Source organism: Oncorhynchus mykiss, chromosome 4, assembly GCF_057628025.1.
Source record: "Oncorhynchus mykiss isolate SJ-2025 chromosome 4, ASM5762802v1, whole genome shotgun sequence".
NCBI classification, from domain to species: Eukaryota; Metazoa; Chordata; class Actinopteri; order Salmoniformes; family Salmonidae; genus Oncorhynchus; species Oncorhynchus mykiss.
The window spans coordinates 92,096,506-92,114,323 of NC_143025.1; the positions used below are offsets into that span (position 1 = coordinate 92,096,506).

The window sequence follows — 17,818 nt, forward strand, 5'->3', positions numbered from 1 at the left end:
CACACAGTGTCTGTGTTCCTCTTATTGGCCCAACACTGGAAGAGAGGGAGGAGAGAGAAGGTTAACGATTAGCTAATGATGATGCAATCAAAAAACGTGATTCCCCTGTGTTTTATATATTTCTACAAACTGTGAGGTTGGAATAATACTGTGAAATTGTGAACATTTTGATAGTGCACTTTTAATGTAAGAGCTGTTTGAAAAGACCACCTGAAATGTCAAATAATTTAGCTGGGGGGGGGGGGGGGGGGGTTGGACCGCCTGACAACATCACCAGGTGGTATAAGTGAATAGACCAATAACAAAGAGAGTTTCAAAACTCTCTGCCAACCACAGCTAGTTTTCAGGTTACGTTAGACTCTTCCAATGAGGCCCGTCACTCAGACCACTCCCAGAAACAGTCCTAGCAAAAATTCTTGCTTGAGAATTTTTTTGCTAAGAAGCTATTTTTTTTTGGGGGGGGGGGGTTTCATTTTGACCATTTTTATTGAAAACATTCACAGTACTGGTACTTAATCGCTACGCAGAACATATGTTATATCGAAATCCAACTGGCTTCATTGAACCTTTCAAACTGGAGTCCTGGGAACACGAACACGCTCTCGAAGCACTTGGTGGAAGGTCGTCGTCCTCATCGTCCTGGTCTTCCCTGAGCGATGCCAGGATCTGAGAGGAAAGACTAACAGCAGACACAGGTCGCTCGTCTTCCTCCGCATCAGTGATCTTGACGCTAACCTCGTCATTGATGAAACTGACACATCCATTTGGAAGTTACTGCCAACAACGAACACAGTTTGTTTTCTTCCCCCCCTCAGACATTATTGCATGTATGATAGAACAACAGTACTTCATTCTTGTACTTCTTGTACTTAAAAGTACTTCTCCCGTTCGGTGTTCACTGAAACATTACGCACTGAACATATTCTGCATTAAACAGATGAATACAAAGGAAGGAGTCATACAACATACAACATACAACATACAACATACATCATACAACATACAACATACAGCATACAACATACAACATACAACATACAACATACAACAACAACATACAACATACAACATACAACATACAACAACAACATACAACATACAACATACAACATACAACATACAACAACAATATACAACATACAACACACAACAACAACATACAACATACAACATACAACATACAACAACAACATACAACATACAACATACAACAACAACATACAACATACAACATACAACATACAACATACAACACGCCTCGTTGCCTAGTTAAATAATGGTTACATACGAGAGAGCTTGGCAGTAGGCCTCATCTTAGGTATAAACCCATTTAAATAGAGGTATTTATATTTACTGTCATTCATAAGGAACAATTGCAGGGCAATGTCAAGGCTTGATACTGTGCTTGAATATGATCATGTACATTTGTAACTTTGTCTACAAAAACTGACAGCGTTGTTGACAACATTGGCCTTAAGTTGTTACATGAGACTGAAGCAAAGCTCAAGGACTGAAGAGGATTTTGAAAGGAACCAATAGGAAGTGACTTTGCTTTGGGATCTTTTAAGGAATGCTGTGATTTTTGCATAACATTCATGGAGGGTGAGGACAGACAAGTAGAGAGGACAGACAGGTAGAGAGGACAGACAGGTAGAGAGGACAGACAGGTGGAGAGGACAGACAGGTAGAGAGGACAGACAGGTAGAGAGGACAGCCAGGTAGAGAGGGCAGACAGGTGGAGAGGACAGACAGATAGAGAGGACAGACAGGTGGAGAGGACAGACAGGTAGAGAGGACAGACAGGTAGAGAGGACAGCCAGGTAGAGGGGACAGACAGGTAGAGAGGACAGACAGGTAGAGAGGACAGACAGGTGGAGAGGACAGACAGGTAGAGAGGACAGACAGGTAGAGAGGACAGACAGGTGGAGAGGACAGACAGGTAGAGAGGACAGACAGGGATAAAGAGGACAGACAGGGATAAAGAGGACAGACAGGTAGAGAGGACAGACAGGGATAAAGAGGACAGACAGGGATAAAGAGGACAGACAGGGATAAAGAGGACAGACAGGTAGAGAGGACAGACAGGGATAAAGAGGACAGACAGGTAGAGAGGACAGACAGGGATAAAGAGGACAGACAGGGTTAAAGAGGACAGACAGGTAGAGAGGAGAGACAGGGATAAAGAGGACAGACAGGGTTAAAGAGGACAGACAGGTAGAGAGGACAGACAGATAGAGAGGACAGACAGGGATAAAGAGGACAGACAGGGATAAAGAGGACAGACAGGGATAAAGAGGACAGACAGGGTTAAAGAGGACAGACAGGGATAAGAGGACAGACAGGTAGAGAGCAGGACAGACAGGGATAAAGAGGACAGACAGGTAGAGAGGACAGACAGGGATAAAGAGGACAGACAGGTAGAGAAGACAGACAGTGTTAAAGAGGACAGACAGGGTTAAAGAGGACAGACAGGGATAAAGTGGACAGACAGGGATAAAGAGGAAACACAGGGATAAAGAGGACAGACAGGTAGAGAGGACAGACAGGGATAAAGAGGACAGACAGGTAGAGAGGACAGACAGGGATAAAGAGGACAGACAGGGATAAAGAAGACAGACAGGTAGAGAGGACAGACAGGGATAAAGAGGACAGACAGGTAGAGAGGACAGACATGTAGAGAGGACAGGCGGGGATAAAGAGGACAGACAGGGTTAAAGAGGACAGACAGGTAGAGAGGACAGACAGGGATAAAGAGGACAGACAGGGATAAAGAGGACAGACAGGTAGAGAGGACAGACGGGGATAAAGAGGACAGACAGGGAAAAAGAGGACAGACAGGTAGAGAGGACAGACGGAGATAAAGATTACAGACAGGTAGAGAGGACAGACAGGGATAAAGAGGACAGACAGGTAGAGAGGACAGACAGGGATAAGAGGACAGACAGGTATAGAGCAGGACAGACAGGGATAAAGAGGACAGACAGGTATAGAGCAGGACAGACAGGGATAAAGAGGACAGACAGGTAGAGAGGACAGACAGGTAGAGAGGACAGACAGGTAGAGAGGAGAGACAGGGATAAAGAGGACAGACAGGTAGAGAGGACAGACAGGTAGAGAGGACAGACAGGTAGATAGGACAGACAGGGATAAAGAGGACAGACAGGGATAAAGAGGACAGACAGGTAGAGAGGACAGACAGGGATAAAGAGGACAGACAGGTAGAGAGGACAGACAGGGTTAAAGAGGACAGACTGGTAGAGAGGACAGACAGGGATAAAGAGGACAGACAGGTAGAGAAGACAGACAGTGTTAAAGAGGACAGACAGGGTTAAAGAGGACAGACAGGGATAAGAGGACAGACAGGTAGAGAGGACAGACAGGGTTAAAGAGGACAGACAGGGATTAAGAGGACAGACAGGGATAAAGAGGACAGACAGGTAGAGAGGACAGACAGGGATAAAGAGGACAGACAGGGATAAAGAAGACAGACAGGTAGAGAGGACAGACAGGGATAAAGAGGACAGACAGGTAGAGTGGACAGACAGGTAGAGAGGACAGACAGGGATAAAAAGGACATACAGGGATAAAGAGGACAGACAGGGAAAAAGAGGACATACAGGTAGAGAGGACAGACATGGATAAAGAGGACAGACAGGTAGAGAGGACAGACAGGGATAAAGAGGACAGACAGGTAGAGAGGACAGACAGGTAGAGAGGACAGACAGGTAGAGAGGACAGACAGGGATAAAGAAGACAGACAGGGATAAAGATGACAGACAGGTAGAGAGGACAGACAGGGATAAAGAGGACAGACAGGTAGAGTGGACAGACAGGTAGAGAGGACAGACAGGGATAAAAAGGACAGACAGGGATAAAGAGGACAGACAGGGAAAAAGAGGACAGACAGGTAGAGAGGACAGACAGGGATAAAGAGGACAGACAGGGATAAAGAGGACAGACAGGGATAAAGACGACAGACAGGTAGAGAGGATAGACAGGGATAAAGAGGACAGACAGGGAAAAAGAGGACAGAGAGGTAGAGAGGACAGACAGGTAGAGAGTACAGACAGGTAGAGAGGACACACAGGGATAAAGAGGACAGACAGGTAGAGAGTACAGACAGGTAGAGAGGACACACAGGGATAAAGAGGACAGACAGGTAGAGAGGACAGACAGGTATAAAGAGGACAGACAGGGATAAAGAAGACAGACAGGTAGATGGAGACCAGGACAGACAGATTTAAAGAGGACAGGTAGATGGAGACCAGGACAGAGAGAGTTAAAGAGGACAGACAGGTAGAGAGGGCAGGTAGATGGAGACCAGGACAGAGAGAGTTAAAGAGGACAGGTAGATGGAGACCAGGACAGAGAGAGTTAAAGAGGACAGAGGTAGAAACCAGGACAGACAGGGTTAAAGAGGACAGGTAGATAGAGACCAGGACAGAGCGAGTTAAAGAGGACAGGTAGATGGAGACCAGGACAGACAGAGTTAAAGAGGACAGGTAGATGGAGACCAGGACAGACAGAGTTAAAGAGGACAGGTAGATGGAGACCAGGACAGACAGAGTTAAAGAGGACAGGTAGATGGAGACCAGGACAGACAGAGTTAAAGAGGACAGATAGATGGAGACCAGGACAGAGAGAGTTAAAGAGGACAGGTAGATGGAGACCAGGACAGAGAGAGTTAAAGAGGACAGAGGTAGAAACCAGGACAGACAGGGTTAAAGAGGACAGGTAGATAGAGACCAGGACAGAGCGAGTTAAAGAGGACAGGTAGATGGAGACCAGGACAGACAGAGTTAAAGAGGACAGGTAGATGGAGACCAGGACAGACAGAGTTAAAGAGGACAGGTAGATAGAGACCAGGACAGAGCGAGTTAAAGAGGACAGGTAGATGGAGACCAGGACAGACAGAGTTAAAGAGGACAGGTAGATGGAGACCAGGACAGAGAGAATTAAAGAGGACAGATAGATGGAGACCTGGACAGACATAGTTAAAGAGAACAGGTAGATGGAGACCAGGACAGACAGAGTTAAAGAGGACAAGTAGATAGAGACCAGGACAGACAGAGTTAAAGAGGACAGGTAGAGAGCAGGACAGACAGGTAGATGGAGACCAGGACAGAGAGAGTTAAAGAGGACAGGTAGAGAGCAGGACAGACAGGTAGATGGAGACCAGGACAGACAGGAATAAAGAGGACAGGTAGATGGAGACCAGGAGAGAGAGAGTTAAGGAGGACAGAGGTAGAGAGCAGGAGAGAGAGAGTTAAAGAGGACAGAGGTAGAGAGCAGGAGAGAGGGATAAAAAGGGCAGGCAGCAACAGAGGTAAGCTTCATGTGACTTTATGTAAAGAGCTTAGGCCTAGCGAGCCGACCGCTTCAAGAACAGAGAAAGTAGACCTGACCTTGGCTTCATCTACTCTAAGTCACTGTGCTAAAGATGAAAGCATTACAAGTTATTGTTCAATATATACATTTTCCCCATAATGCCAATATCAACCAGTTCAACACATTGTATACAATACACAAATACAGCACAGTGTATAGTACACTACATAAATACAGTACACTACATAAATACAGTACACTACATAAACACAGTACTGTGTACAGTACACTACATAAATATAGTACTGTGTACAGTACACTACATAAATACAGTACACTACATAAATACAGTACTGTGTAGAGTACACTACATAAATACAGTACACTACATGAATACATTACTGTGCACAGAACACTACATAAATACAGTACACTACATAAATACAGTACTGTGTACAGTACACTACATGAATACAGTACACTACATAAATATAGTACTGTGTACAGTACACTACATAAATACAGTACACTACATAAATACAGTACTGTGTAGAGTACACTACATAAATACAGTACACTACATGAATACATTACTGTGCACAGAACACTACATAAATACAGTACACTACATAAATACAGTACTGTGTACAGTACACTACATGAATACAGTACACTACATAAATATAGTACTGTGTACAGTACACTACATAAATACAGTACACTACATAAATACAGTACTGTGTAGAGTACACTACATAAATACAGTACACTACATGAATACATTACTGTGCACAGAACACTACATAAATACAGTACACTACATAAATACAGTACAGTGTACAGTACACTACATAAATAGAGTATACATTCAGTATAGTGAAGAGACAGAATGGTTGTCTCCTGCAGAACTCATTCAGTATAGTGAAAAGACAGAATGGTTGTCTCTTGCAGAACTCATTCAGTATAATGAAGAGACAGAATGGTTGTCTCCTGCAGAACTCATTCAGTATAGTGAAGAGACAGAATGGTAGTCTCTTGCAGAACTCATTCAGTATAGTGAAGAGACAGAATGGTAGTCTCCTGCAGAACTCATTCAAGTATAGTGAAGAGACAGAATGGTTGTCTCCTGCAGAACTCATTCAGTATAGTGAAGAGACAGAATGGTTGTCTCTTGCAGAACTCATTCAGTATAGTGAAGAGACAGAATGGTTGTCTCCTGCAGAACTCATTCAGTATAGTGAAGAGACAGAATGATTGTCTCCTGCAGAACTCATTCAGTATAGTGAAAAGACAGAATGGTTGTCTCTTGCAGAACTCATTCAGTATAGTGAAGAGACAGAATGGTTGTCTCCCGCAGAACTCATTCAGTATAGTGAAGAGACAGAATGGTTGTCTCCTGCAGAACTCATTCAGTATAGTGAAGAGACAGAATGGTTGTCTCTTGCAGAACTCATTCAGTATAGTGAAGAGACAGAATGGTTGTCTCTTGCAGAACTCATTCAGTATAGTGAAGAGACAGAATGGTAGTCTCCTGCAGAACTCATTCAGTATAGTGAAGAGACAGAATGGTTGTCTCCTGCAGAACTCATTCAGTATAGTGAAGAGACAGAATGGTTGTCTCCTGCAGAACTCATTCAGTATAGTGAAGAGACAGAATGGTTGTCTCCTGCAGAACTCATTCAGTATAGTGAAGAGACAGAATGGTTGTCTCCTGCAGAACTCATTCAGTATAGTGAAGAGACAGAATGGTTGTCTCCTGCAGAACTCATTCAGTATAGTGAAGAGACAGAATGGTTGTCTCCTGCAGAACTCATTCAGTATAGTGAAGAGACAGAATGGTTGTCTCTTGCAGAACTCATTCAGTATAGTGAAGAGACAGAATGGTTGTCTCCTGCAGAACTCATTCAGTATAGTGAAGAGACAGAATGGTTGTCTCCTGCAGAACTCATTCAGTATAGTGAAGAGACAGAATGGTTGTCTCCTGCAGAACTCATTCAGTATAGTGAAGAGACAGAATGGTTGTCTCCTGCAGAACTCATTCAGTATAGTGAAGAGACAGAATGGTTGTCTCCTGCAGAACTCATTCAGTATAGTGAAGAGACAGAATGGTTGTCTCCTGCAGAACTCATTCAGTATAGTGAAGAGACAGAATGGTAGTCTCCTGCAGAACTCATTCAGTATAGTGAAGAGACAGAATGGTAGTCTCCTGCAGAACTCATTCAGTATAGTGAAGAGACAGAATGGTTGTCTCCTGCAGAACTCATTCAGTATAGTGAAGAGACAGAATGGTAGTCTCCTGCAGAACTCATTCAGTATAGTGAAGAGACAGAATGGTAGTCTCCTGCAGAACTCATTCAGTATAGTGAAGAGACAGAATGGTTGTCTCCTGCAGAACTCATTCAGTATAGTGAAGAGACAGAATGGTTGTCTCCTGCAGAACTCATTCAGTATAGTGAAGAGACAGAATGGTTGTCTCCTGCAGAACTCATTCAGTATAGTGAAGAGACAGAATGGTAGTCTCCTGCAGAACTCATTCAGTATAGTGAAGAGACAGAATGGTTGTCTCCTGCAGAACTCATTCAGTAGTGTGAAGAGACAGAAGATCAATATAGACGCCGTAGTCTGACAGACTGTGTAAATGAAGAGGAAGAAACAGATCAAAGAAGGATTTTCAAGCCTTGAGACAAACAAGACAAGGTTATTTATTAGTATTTTATAGTATTTTATAGTATTTTATAGTATTTTTAAGCCTTGAGACATGGATTGTGTATGTGTGCCATTCAGAGGCTGAACAGGCAAGACAAAATATTTAAGTGCCTTTGAACGGGGTAGGGTAGTAGGTGCCAGGCACAACGGTTTGAGTGTGTCAAGAACTGCAACGCTGCTGGGTTTTTCACGCTCAACAGTTTCCCGTGTGTATCAGGAATCATTCACCACCCAAAGGACTTCCACCCAACTTGACATAGCTGTGGGAAGCATTGGTGTCAACATGGGCCAGCATCCCTGTGGACACCTTGACACCTTGTAGTCCATCGCTGTACGAATTGAGGCTGTTCTGAGAGAGGGCAAAGGGGGGTGCAACTCAATATTAGGACGGCGTTCCTAATGTTTGGTAGACTCAGAGTAGATCAACAAATTTACACCTGGTTCGGCTTAAAATACCTATTTTCTTAATTGTTCACAATCTAGTATCCTGTGATTGTTCACTCCTGTTGTGCATTCAGCATGAGGGAAGCTCCCTCCATTCTTAAAGAGTCACCTCTGTCACCTCCACCTAGAGTCACCTCTCCACTGTGATCACTGATGTGATTAAAAATGGCTGCCGCAAAATGGCTGCCGCAAAATGGCTGCCGTGCATCACACCCTGTTTTTTGCTACTGCTTTTAACATCTGGTAAAGTACTAAACCAATCCATTGTAAAAAAAAAAAAAAAAAATGCCATTTTTTTAAAAATGATCTCAAAATGGCCTCCTGAGGTACTGCTGACAATAACATTCCATTGCACTTGTTTAATGTTCAAGTTAGGCATTTAGTATACACCCTCTTACCTTTCTATTAAAGATGCTATTAGATTGAAGATGACCAAGATAGCATTCTCCTCGCATTTCACTTTGATAACACATTAATAAAGACGAGGAAAAAAACTAAATCATCCTTGATTATCTCATCTGGCCCCACGAGATGTCACGGCTGACGATCTTGATTATCTCATCTGGCCCCACGAGATGTCACGGCTGACGATCTTGATTATCTCATCTGGCCCCACGAGATGTCACGGCTGACGATCTCGGGTCCCAGAAGGAGTGAGGGGAGGAAATCGCAAACAACGTCCTCCGACCTGGTAAAGGTCAGGAACGAAGACAGCCTTATCTATTGTAGTTTGTGACACAAATAGCACCCCTATCCCCCCTATGTAGTGCACTTCTTTAGGACCAGTGACCGTAGAGCTGGTCGACTTTCCTGCAGCCGAACGATGATGATGTGGGCTCTCGTCCAAAGTAGTGCACTGTTTAGGGAATAACTGCTATTTGTGGCCCTGGGTCTTTTCCTTTTCTGCTCCTGACCAGATCATCCATATTGTCAACATCAAGGGCACATCCACACATTATTTCACCTTGTCACCTCGGCTATCCGCTAGGTTACCTGCCACTGCCTTCGCTGCAATGAACATTGAATAAATGGAACCAGTGAAAAGAGAACAGATTGCATTGTAGCTGCAGCTAATACGTTCTATTGATTTCACCGATAGTTAAAATTGTGCACATTTTTTTACAACGTATTTTATACTATGTCTTTTCTTCAACAAAAAAACGTTGTTCTTTTGATAGCAACATTTGGTCTTTACTGAACCAATGACCAATGAGGCCATTCCCTCAACCTTTTGAGTTCTTCTCCCAACAATCTTAACTTTTGCTGCCCTGCAGTTAACAGGTCATCGCTGTGTGCAACAGATAGTCTTAGTCCCAGATTTACACTACTAAGCATCTGCACCAGGTACGACGTTTAGATTACTATTTCAGTAAGGGATTTAACACCAACACAACTATCTGTGTTAGTAAGGGATTTAACACCAACACAACTATCTGTGTTAGTAAGGGATTTAACACCAACACAACTATCTGTACTAGGAAGGGATTTAACACCAACACAACTATCAGTACTAGTAAGGGATTTAACACAGAGACACCAACACAACTATCTGTACTAGTAAGGGATTTAACACAGAGACACCAACACAACTATCTGTACTAGTAAGGGATTTAACACCAACACAACTATCTGTACTAGTAAGGGATTTAACACAGAGACACCAACACAACTATCTGTGTTAGTAAGGGATTTAACACCAAGACAACTATCTGTACTAGTAAGGGATTTAACACCAACACAACTATCTGTACTAGTAAGGGATTTAACACCAAGACAACTATCTGTACTAGTAAGGGATTTAACACCAACACAACTATCTGTACTAGTAAGGGATTTAACACCAAGACAACTATCTGTACTAGTAAGGGATTTAACATCAACACAACTATCTGTATTAGTAAGGAATTTAACACCAAGACACCAAGACAACCATCTGTACTAGTAAGGGATTTAACACCAAGACAACTATCTGTACTAGTAAGGGATTTAACACCAAGACACCAAGACAACCATCTGTACTAGTAAGGGATTTAACACCAAGACACCAAGACAACCATCTGTACTAGTAAGGGATTTAACACCAAGACACCAAGACAACTATCTGTACTAGTAAGGGATTTAACACCAAGACACCAAGACAACCATCTGTACTAGTAAGGGATTTAACAGCAAGACACCAAGACAACCATCTGTACTAGTAAGGGATTTAACACCAAGACACCAAGACAACCTTCTGTACTAGTAAGGGATTTAACACCAAGACACCAAGACAACCATCTGTACTAGTAAGGGATTTAACACCAAGACACCAAGACAACCATCTGTACTAGTAAGGGATTTAACACCAAGACACCAAGACAACCATCTGTACTAGTAAGGGATTTAACACCAAGACACCAAGACAACCATCTGTACTAGTAAGGGATTTAACACCAAGACACCAAGACAACCTTCTGTACTAGTAAGGGATTTAACACCGAGACACCAACACAACTATCTGTATTCATACCTTCCCTAACATCTTGTTCTTTCTCCTAACATTTACTGTAAATATTTTGTTCTATCTTCAATGTTTAATTCCCTTTTTGAAAAAGACAGGTGCAAACTCTGGGCCCAAGTATTACCGGTATAGATGCATCAGATGATAATACTCACGCTTCCAACACTCATGATAACCAATCTCGGGAGATAGGAGACCCAAACTGCTTGAAAAACCACAAAAGGCAGGTAGGTACCAACCTGATCAACCAGATCCCTACATATAGACTCCCAACATGACAACAAACCATCAGTCTGCACGCTGTGAGCAATACCAAAGCGATCAGAGGACAGAAGGAAGTGTCAAGTCTGAAGCACCACACCTCCCCCCCCCCCCCCCCCCATCCCATGCTCTCTCTCCTCCCTCCCTGTGAGGTCTCTTCCGCTACCTGCTAATCTGGTTGTCGTGGGTTCGGACCAGGCTAAGGATAGAACGGAAAGCCTCTCTAATCGCTAACCCTCAGATCGCTACCAAATCTGCTGAGGCTTTCGGCAGACACATGGCCAGGACTTCGGCATTGCATAATCCCAGGGGGAAACAAATTTAGCAGGTTTTCAACGGTACGCCACAGGGAGTCAATGGATGTCCATGACTAGGCATTATCTGGGGAAGCCAACCCTGTCCACGTGGGGTCTTGTGGGGTTATGCTGTTTCAGACTGATCTACAGCTAGACAACCAACATTTGCACATCTGGACTGAAGGAGAGGGTGAGGGGCATTGGAAGTGAAATCATTGTCATCATGGGCATAAGTCATAAGGCCGTCTTCAGAGAGACTTCAGAGCGACTTCAGAAAGACTTCATATAGACTTCAGAGAGACTTCATATAGACTTCAGAGAGACTTCAGAGAGACTTCCAAGAGACTTCATATAGACTTCAGAGAGACTTCATATAGACTTCATATAGACTTCAGAGAGACTTCGTATAGACTTCATATAGACTTCGTAAAGACTTCATAGAGACTTCATAGAGACTTCAGAGAGACTTCAGAGAGACTTCAGAGAGACTTCAGAGAGAATTCGTAGACTTCATAAAGACTTCATATAGACTTCAGAAAGACTTCAGACTGCCTTCTGTTTTTAGTTTTTAGTTTTTAAACGCAACAGAGACAAATCAAATGCTTCCATACGAGCTCTTTCCCAGCAATGCAGTTAAAAAGCAAGAACATTTACAAATGTAAAAATGTAAAAATAGTAAGACAGTAAAATAACAATAATGAGGCTATTTACATGCTATTTACATGCTATATACATGCTATATACATGCTATATACATGCTATATACATGCTATTTACATGCTATTTACATGCTATATACATGCTATATACATGCTATTTACATGCTATATACATGCTATTTACATGCTATATACATGCTATATACATGCTATTTACATGCTATATACATGCTATTTACATGCTATATACATGCTATATACATGCTACATACATGCTATTTACATGCTATATACATGCTATATACATGCTATTTACAAGGAGTACCGGTAATGAGTCAGTGTACTGGGGGGCGAGGTAGTTGGGGTTGGTGATGGAGGTGATTCACATGTAGGTTTGGTTTGGTAATTGATTAGAGTACTGTGTACATGTAGGTTTGGTTCGGTGATTGATTAGAGTACTATGTACATGTAGGTTTGGTTCGGTGATTGATTAGAGTACTATGTACACGTAGGTTTGGTTCGGTGATTGATTAGAGTACTATGTACATGTAGGTTTGGTTCGGTGATTGATTAGAGTACTATGTACACGTAGGTTTGGTTCGGTGATTGATTAGAGTACTATGTACATGTAGGTTTGGTTCGGTGATTGATTAGAGTACTATGTACATGTAGGTCGGGGGTGAAAAGCAGAATGTCCGGGTAGCCATTTAATTAACTGTTCAGCAGTCTTATGGCTTTGGAGAAGAAGCTGTTCATTGGCTTTTTGGTCCCAGACTAGGCGCTCCGGTACAGCTTGTAGTGTGGTAGCAGAGAGAACAGACTGTGACTTAGGTGGCTGGAGTCTTTGACAATTTTCAAGGGCCTTCCTCTGACACCGCCTGGTATAGAGGTCCTGGATGGCAGGGAGCTCGGGCCCCAGTAACGTACTGTGCCAAACGCACTACCCTCTGTAGCGCCTAAACAAGCAGTGACGCAGCCAATCAGGATGCTCTCGATGGTGCAGCTGTATACTTGTTTTTGGAGGATCTGAGGACCAATGCCAAATCTTTTCAGCCTCCTGAGGGGGAAGAGATGTTGTTGTGCCCTCTTCACGACTGTGTTGGTGTGTTTGGACCATGATTGGTCCTTAGCGATATGGACACCGTGGAACTTGAAGAACTTGTAGCTCTCAATTATTTGTTTATCAGAATCCATTCGGGTCCCCTCCCTCTGTTGGGGATATGGAGCCACACAAAATATGAAGTGGTTTTGTGGAAATATTCACATAAACTTCACCACCCCACGTGCAAGTATTAAATATGGTTTGACAGGAAACTGTTGGTAGGGTAACAACAACAAAAAAGTCCAATCATACTGCACAATCATTTTTAAAAAATGTGCACAATATAACCTATTTTCACTATAAAAATTTACACTAATCCACAGACAGTTCCAAGGAAGTTTGTCCTGTGACCAGGTTCTGTAAATACTGGGCTTAACAACGACATGGTGGGAGGATTACCAGGATGCTTAGAAAGGACGTTCTAGTCATGGTGATACTGGGACGGGGGTTCCTCGATCTCCTGTTCATTGATTTCTGATGATTCATGTATATATATATATACACAAACACCTGATCTAAAAGCTTCAAGCAGGTGACGGAGGTACAAATATGAAAATGAATGAATTTCCATCGTTCCTTTAGTCGTGAATAGACAGGGCTGGGCTCTCAATCTTTCCATATTTGATTTCTGATGATTCAGTCAGTATGAAAAGGGAGTGTACTTACTGTTCGAACAGGTGCTGGAGGTCTAAACATGAACGAATGTCCATCTACCCAATAGTGATGAATAGACAGGGGCTGAGCTCTCCATCACTCCGTCTCCGATTATACAAGTAGGCCTATGCAAAAGGGGTAGTATATCACCCTTACAGTGGCTAACATTGAGAGTTAAGTAACTGAATAGGTTATTCAACTAATTGAATAAGTAGACTAAAGCTCATCCAATCAAGTCCTTGCATCACAGAAGTCAGTTAGCCTACATGTGATTAGCATACAGGTTTGACTGCTACAGTAATGTTAGCATACAGGTTTGACTGCTACAGTAATGTTAGCATACAGGTTTGACTGCTACAGTAATGTTAGCATACAGGTTTGACTGCTACAGTAATGTTAGCATACAGGTTTGACTGCTACAGTAATGTTAGCATACAGGTTTGACCGCTACAGTAATGTTAGCATACAGGTTTGACTGCTACAGTAATGTTAGCATACAGGTTTGACTGCTACAGTAATGTTAGCATACAGGTTTGACCGCTACAGTAATGTTAGCATACAGGTTTGACCGCTACAGTAATGTTAGCATACAGGTTTGACTGCTACAGTAATGTTAGCATACAGGTTTGACCGCTACAGTAATGTTAGCATACAGGTTTGACTGCTACAGTAATGTTAGCATACAGGTTTGACTGCTACAGTAATGTTAGCATACAGGTTTTACTGCTACAGTAATGTTAGCATACAGGTTTGACTGCTACAGTAATGTTAGCATACAGGTTTGACCGCTACAGTAATGTTAGCATACAGGTTTGACTGCTACAGTAATGTTAGCATACAGGTTTGACTGCTACAGTAATATTAGCATACAGCTTTGACTGCTACAGTAATGTTAGCATACAGGTTTGACTGCTACAGTAATGTTAGCATACAGGTTTGACTGCTACAGTAATGTTAGCATATAGGTTTGACCGCTACAGTAATGTTAGCATACAGGTTTGACTGCTACAGTAATGTTAGCATACAGGTTTGACTGCTACAGAAATGTTAGCATACAGCTTTGACCGCTACAGTAATGTTAGCATACAGGTTTTACTGCTACAGTAATGCGCTGCTGAATCTACAATGGAGGAATCAAGTCCTTGCATCGCAGAAGTCAGTTAGCCTACATGTGATTAGCATACAGGTTTGACTGCTACAGTAATGTTAGCATACAGGTTTGACTGCTACAGTAATGTTAGCATACAGCTTTGACTGCTACAGTAATGTTAGCATACAGGTTTTACTGCTACAGTAATGTTAGCATACAGGTTTGACTGCTACAGTAATGTTAGCATACAGGTTTGACTGCTACAGTAATGTTAGCATACAGCTTTGACCGCTACAGTAATGTTAGCATACAGCTTTGACCGCTACAGTAATGTTAGCATACAGGTTTGACTGCTACAGTAATGCGCTGCTGAATCCACAATGGAGGACGTCAGTCTCTGACTCGACAAGAGATTTACATTTTGGAGCTTTAGTGAACACTCTTATCCAGTGTCTTACAGTTAGTGCATTCAACTAAGCTTAAGGTACAGTGGATATATAATTTTAATTATTATATTAATATATTATATTTTTATAATTATATTTTTTATATTTTTTATAAAGAACACGGCCCCCCAAAAAAAGAAAATGACATTCAGTCATTGCTGTAAAACGTTACATACTGCTAGGCCCTCCAGCGCCTGCAGGAAGAAAAAGACAAAAAACACCACAGGACGAAAGGGCTAGCAGACGGTAGGTAGGACCACCCCTGTCCCGCTCCTTTCTGGTGGCTGTGTGTTTCTGCTAAGAGAAGAAAGAGCACGTGCTTGATCGTCACCGGGCTGCCCACACCCACTCTCACTCCTTAACACAAACAAACTCTCAAAAAGATCTGCCTCCTGTCTCCTGTCTTAAGTAGCTTGTCCGGGTCGGCGTGGGGTTGGGGTGTGAGTGTGGGCTGCTCTGACTCATTGGAGACCCCTGTTGAGCCTCACTGGTTAGTCAAAGGAACTGGTGATGATGTCATCCACCCACGTCCACTGAGAAGGCTTTCCTGAGCCAATCACAGCGGAAATGGAAATGAGTGAGCAAGTTCCAGACTCCAAAAGACATTCTAACCCTCTCACCATTACAACAACACGATGAGGGAGAAAGTTCCAGACCCCAAAGACATTTTAACACGATGAGGGAGAAAGTGTTTAGAAACCTATTCTATTCTTATTTACAATCAAATTGACTCCAAAATGACACAATACATAATTTCACATTAATTTATATTGGGCGAATGCATCCAACATATTTGTAGAACACAAGCTTGATGTAAACATTGCCTGCTATGAATGTGGAACCAAATACTTCAGTTTTTACTACTTTAATACACATATAAGTGAATTTGTCCCAATACTTTTGGTTCCCTAAAACGGGGGGGGGGGGGGGGGGGACTATGTACAAAAAAATGCTGTAATCTCTAAATGGTCTAACATCACAGTCGTTGTATAATTTCAAATCCAAAGTGCTGGACCACATAGCCAAAACAGCAACAGCAAAGTCCTGCAGGCTATACAGCAACTAACAAAATCATGATCCCACAATCAAAGGTGGGAAAAAAAAAGGGCCTAAGTATGATCCCCAATCAGAGACAACGATAGACAGCTGCCTCTGATTGGGAACCATACCCGACCAACAAAGATATAGAAAAACTAGAATGCCCAGCCAAATCACACCCCGACCTAACCTAATAGAGAAATAAAAAGGCTCTAAGGTCAGGGCGTGACACCATGATAGATTAAAAAAACAAACATTCATAATAAACTTAAATTAATTAGACCAAGGTGCAGCATGGTAGGCGAACATCATACTTTTATTTAAAATGAACAACCAAAAAAAACAGGCTATAAGAGATCAATTGAAACGTTCAATTAAAATGAGTATTTTACATGTATGGTTACAGTTTATGCTTTATTAATAGGTTGAGTATAAAGGAAATGTTTACTATCACGGATTTTAGGTGAAACGGAAAGGGGGGGAAAAAAAGTATTGTCAGAAGTGGGATTCGAACCCACGCCTCCAGAGGAGACTGCGACCTGAACGCAGCGCCTTAGACCGCTCGGCCATCCTGACTTCATAGACGAAAGTGTAGTTTCATCGGCTTTTAAAGGGTTATATCGATAAAATAATCTGGAGGACATTACTTAAATACAGATTTAACAGCTAACCCTAAAATTGTTTAACACTAGCTTGCGTTAGCTTAGCTGCTATAGCATATCAATTTAGCATGCCATCTAACTAGTCATTTTAACAGGAGCTTCAGCTTGCCTGAACCACCGTGACGAATCCTTACTTTTGTCGTTGCGTATTTGTGATAAAAGGCAGCTTTCTTTAACGAAGCAGGTAAATCTAAGCAGAAATTGGTCAGAAGACGAATAAAACTATAAGGACCCTGGATTTATAAGCGCGGATATCGACTCTCCCATTCGAAAATTATTTTGTAGCCCACCCAGTCAATAGCGCGCTGGACTTCGAGCTAGAAGGTCCAGGGTTCGAGACCTGCTCCCTGCCTGTTTCATTACAATACTGTCATAAACGGCATGACCGTTGTGTCATTCTGAAGTTTTAAAAAAAAGTCCACGTAGAATAGTTTCTAAAGCCCCAGGGCGAGCTTCCTGGCCTTTTAAAAGAGCAACCCCTGTCCAAAGAAACTGTAGTTCATAAGGTGTTTTAATTGTTCCTCTTTAATTGCAATACAAGCCCATTCCATAAATCAAATATTCCCAAACTTTAATAACTATAAAATAAGTGGACTTCAGGATAATTTGGTATTGACACTGTATTACTATTA

The 17,818-nt window shown here is 42.3% G+C and overlaps 1 non-coding gene across 1 annotated transcript; it reads right to left on the reverse strand.

Annotated features, from left to right (window-relative positions):
- Positions 1–17,017: 17,017 nt before the first annotated feature.
- trnal-cag (transfer RNA leucine (anticodon CAG)) lies at positions 17,018–17,100 on the reverse strand. The gene has a single exon. It is a non-coding gene; the product is annotated as a tRNA-Leu (tRNA).
- Between the last annotated feature and the right edge of the window lie 718 nt (positions 17,101–17,818).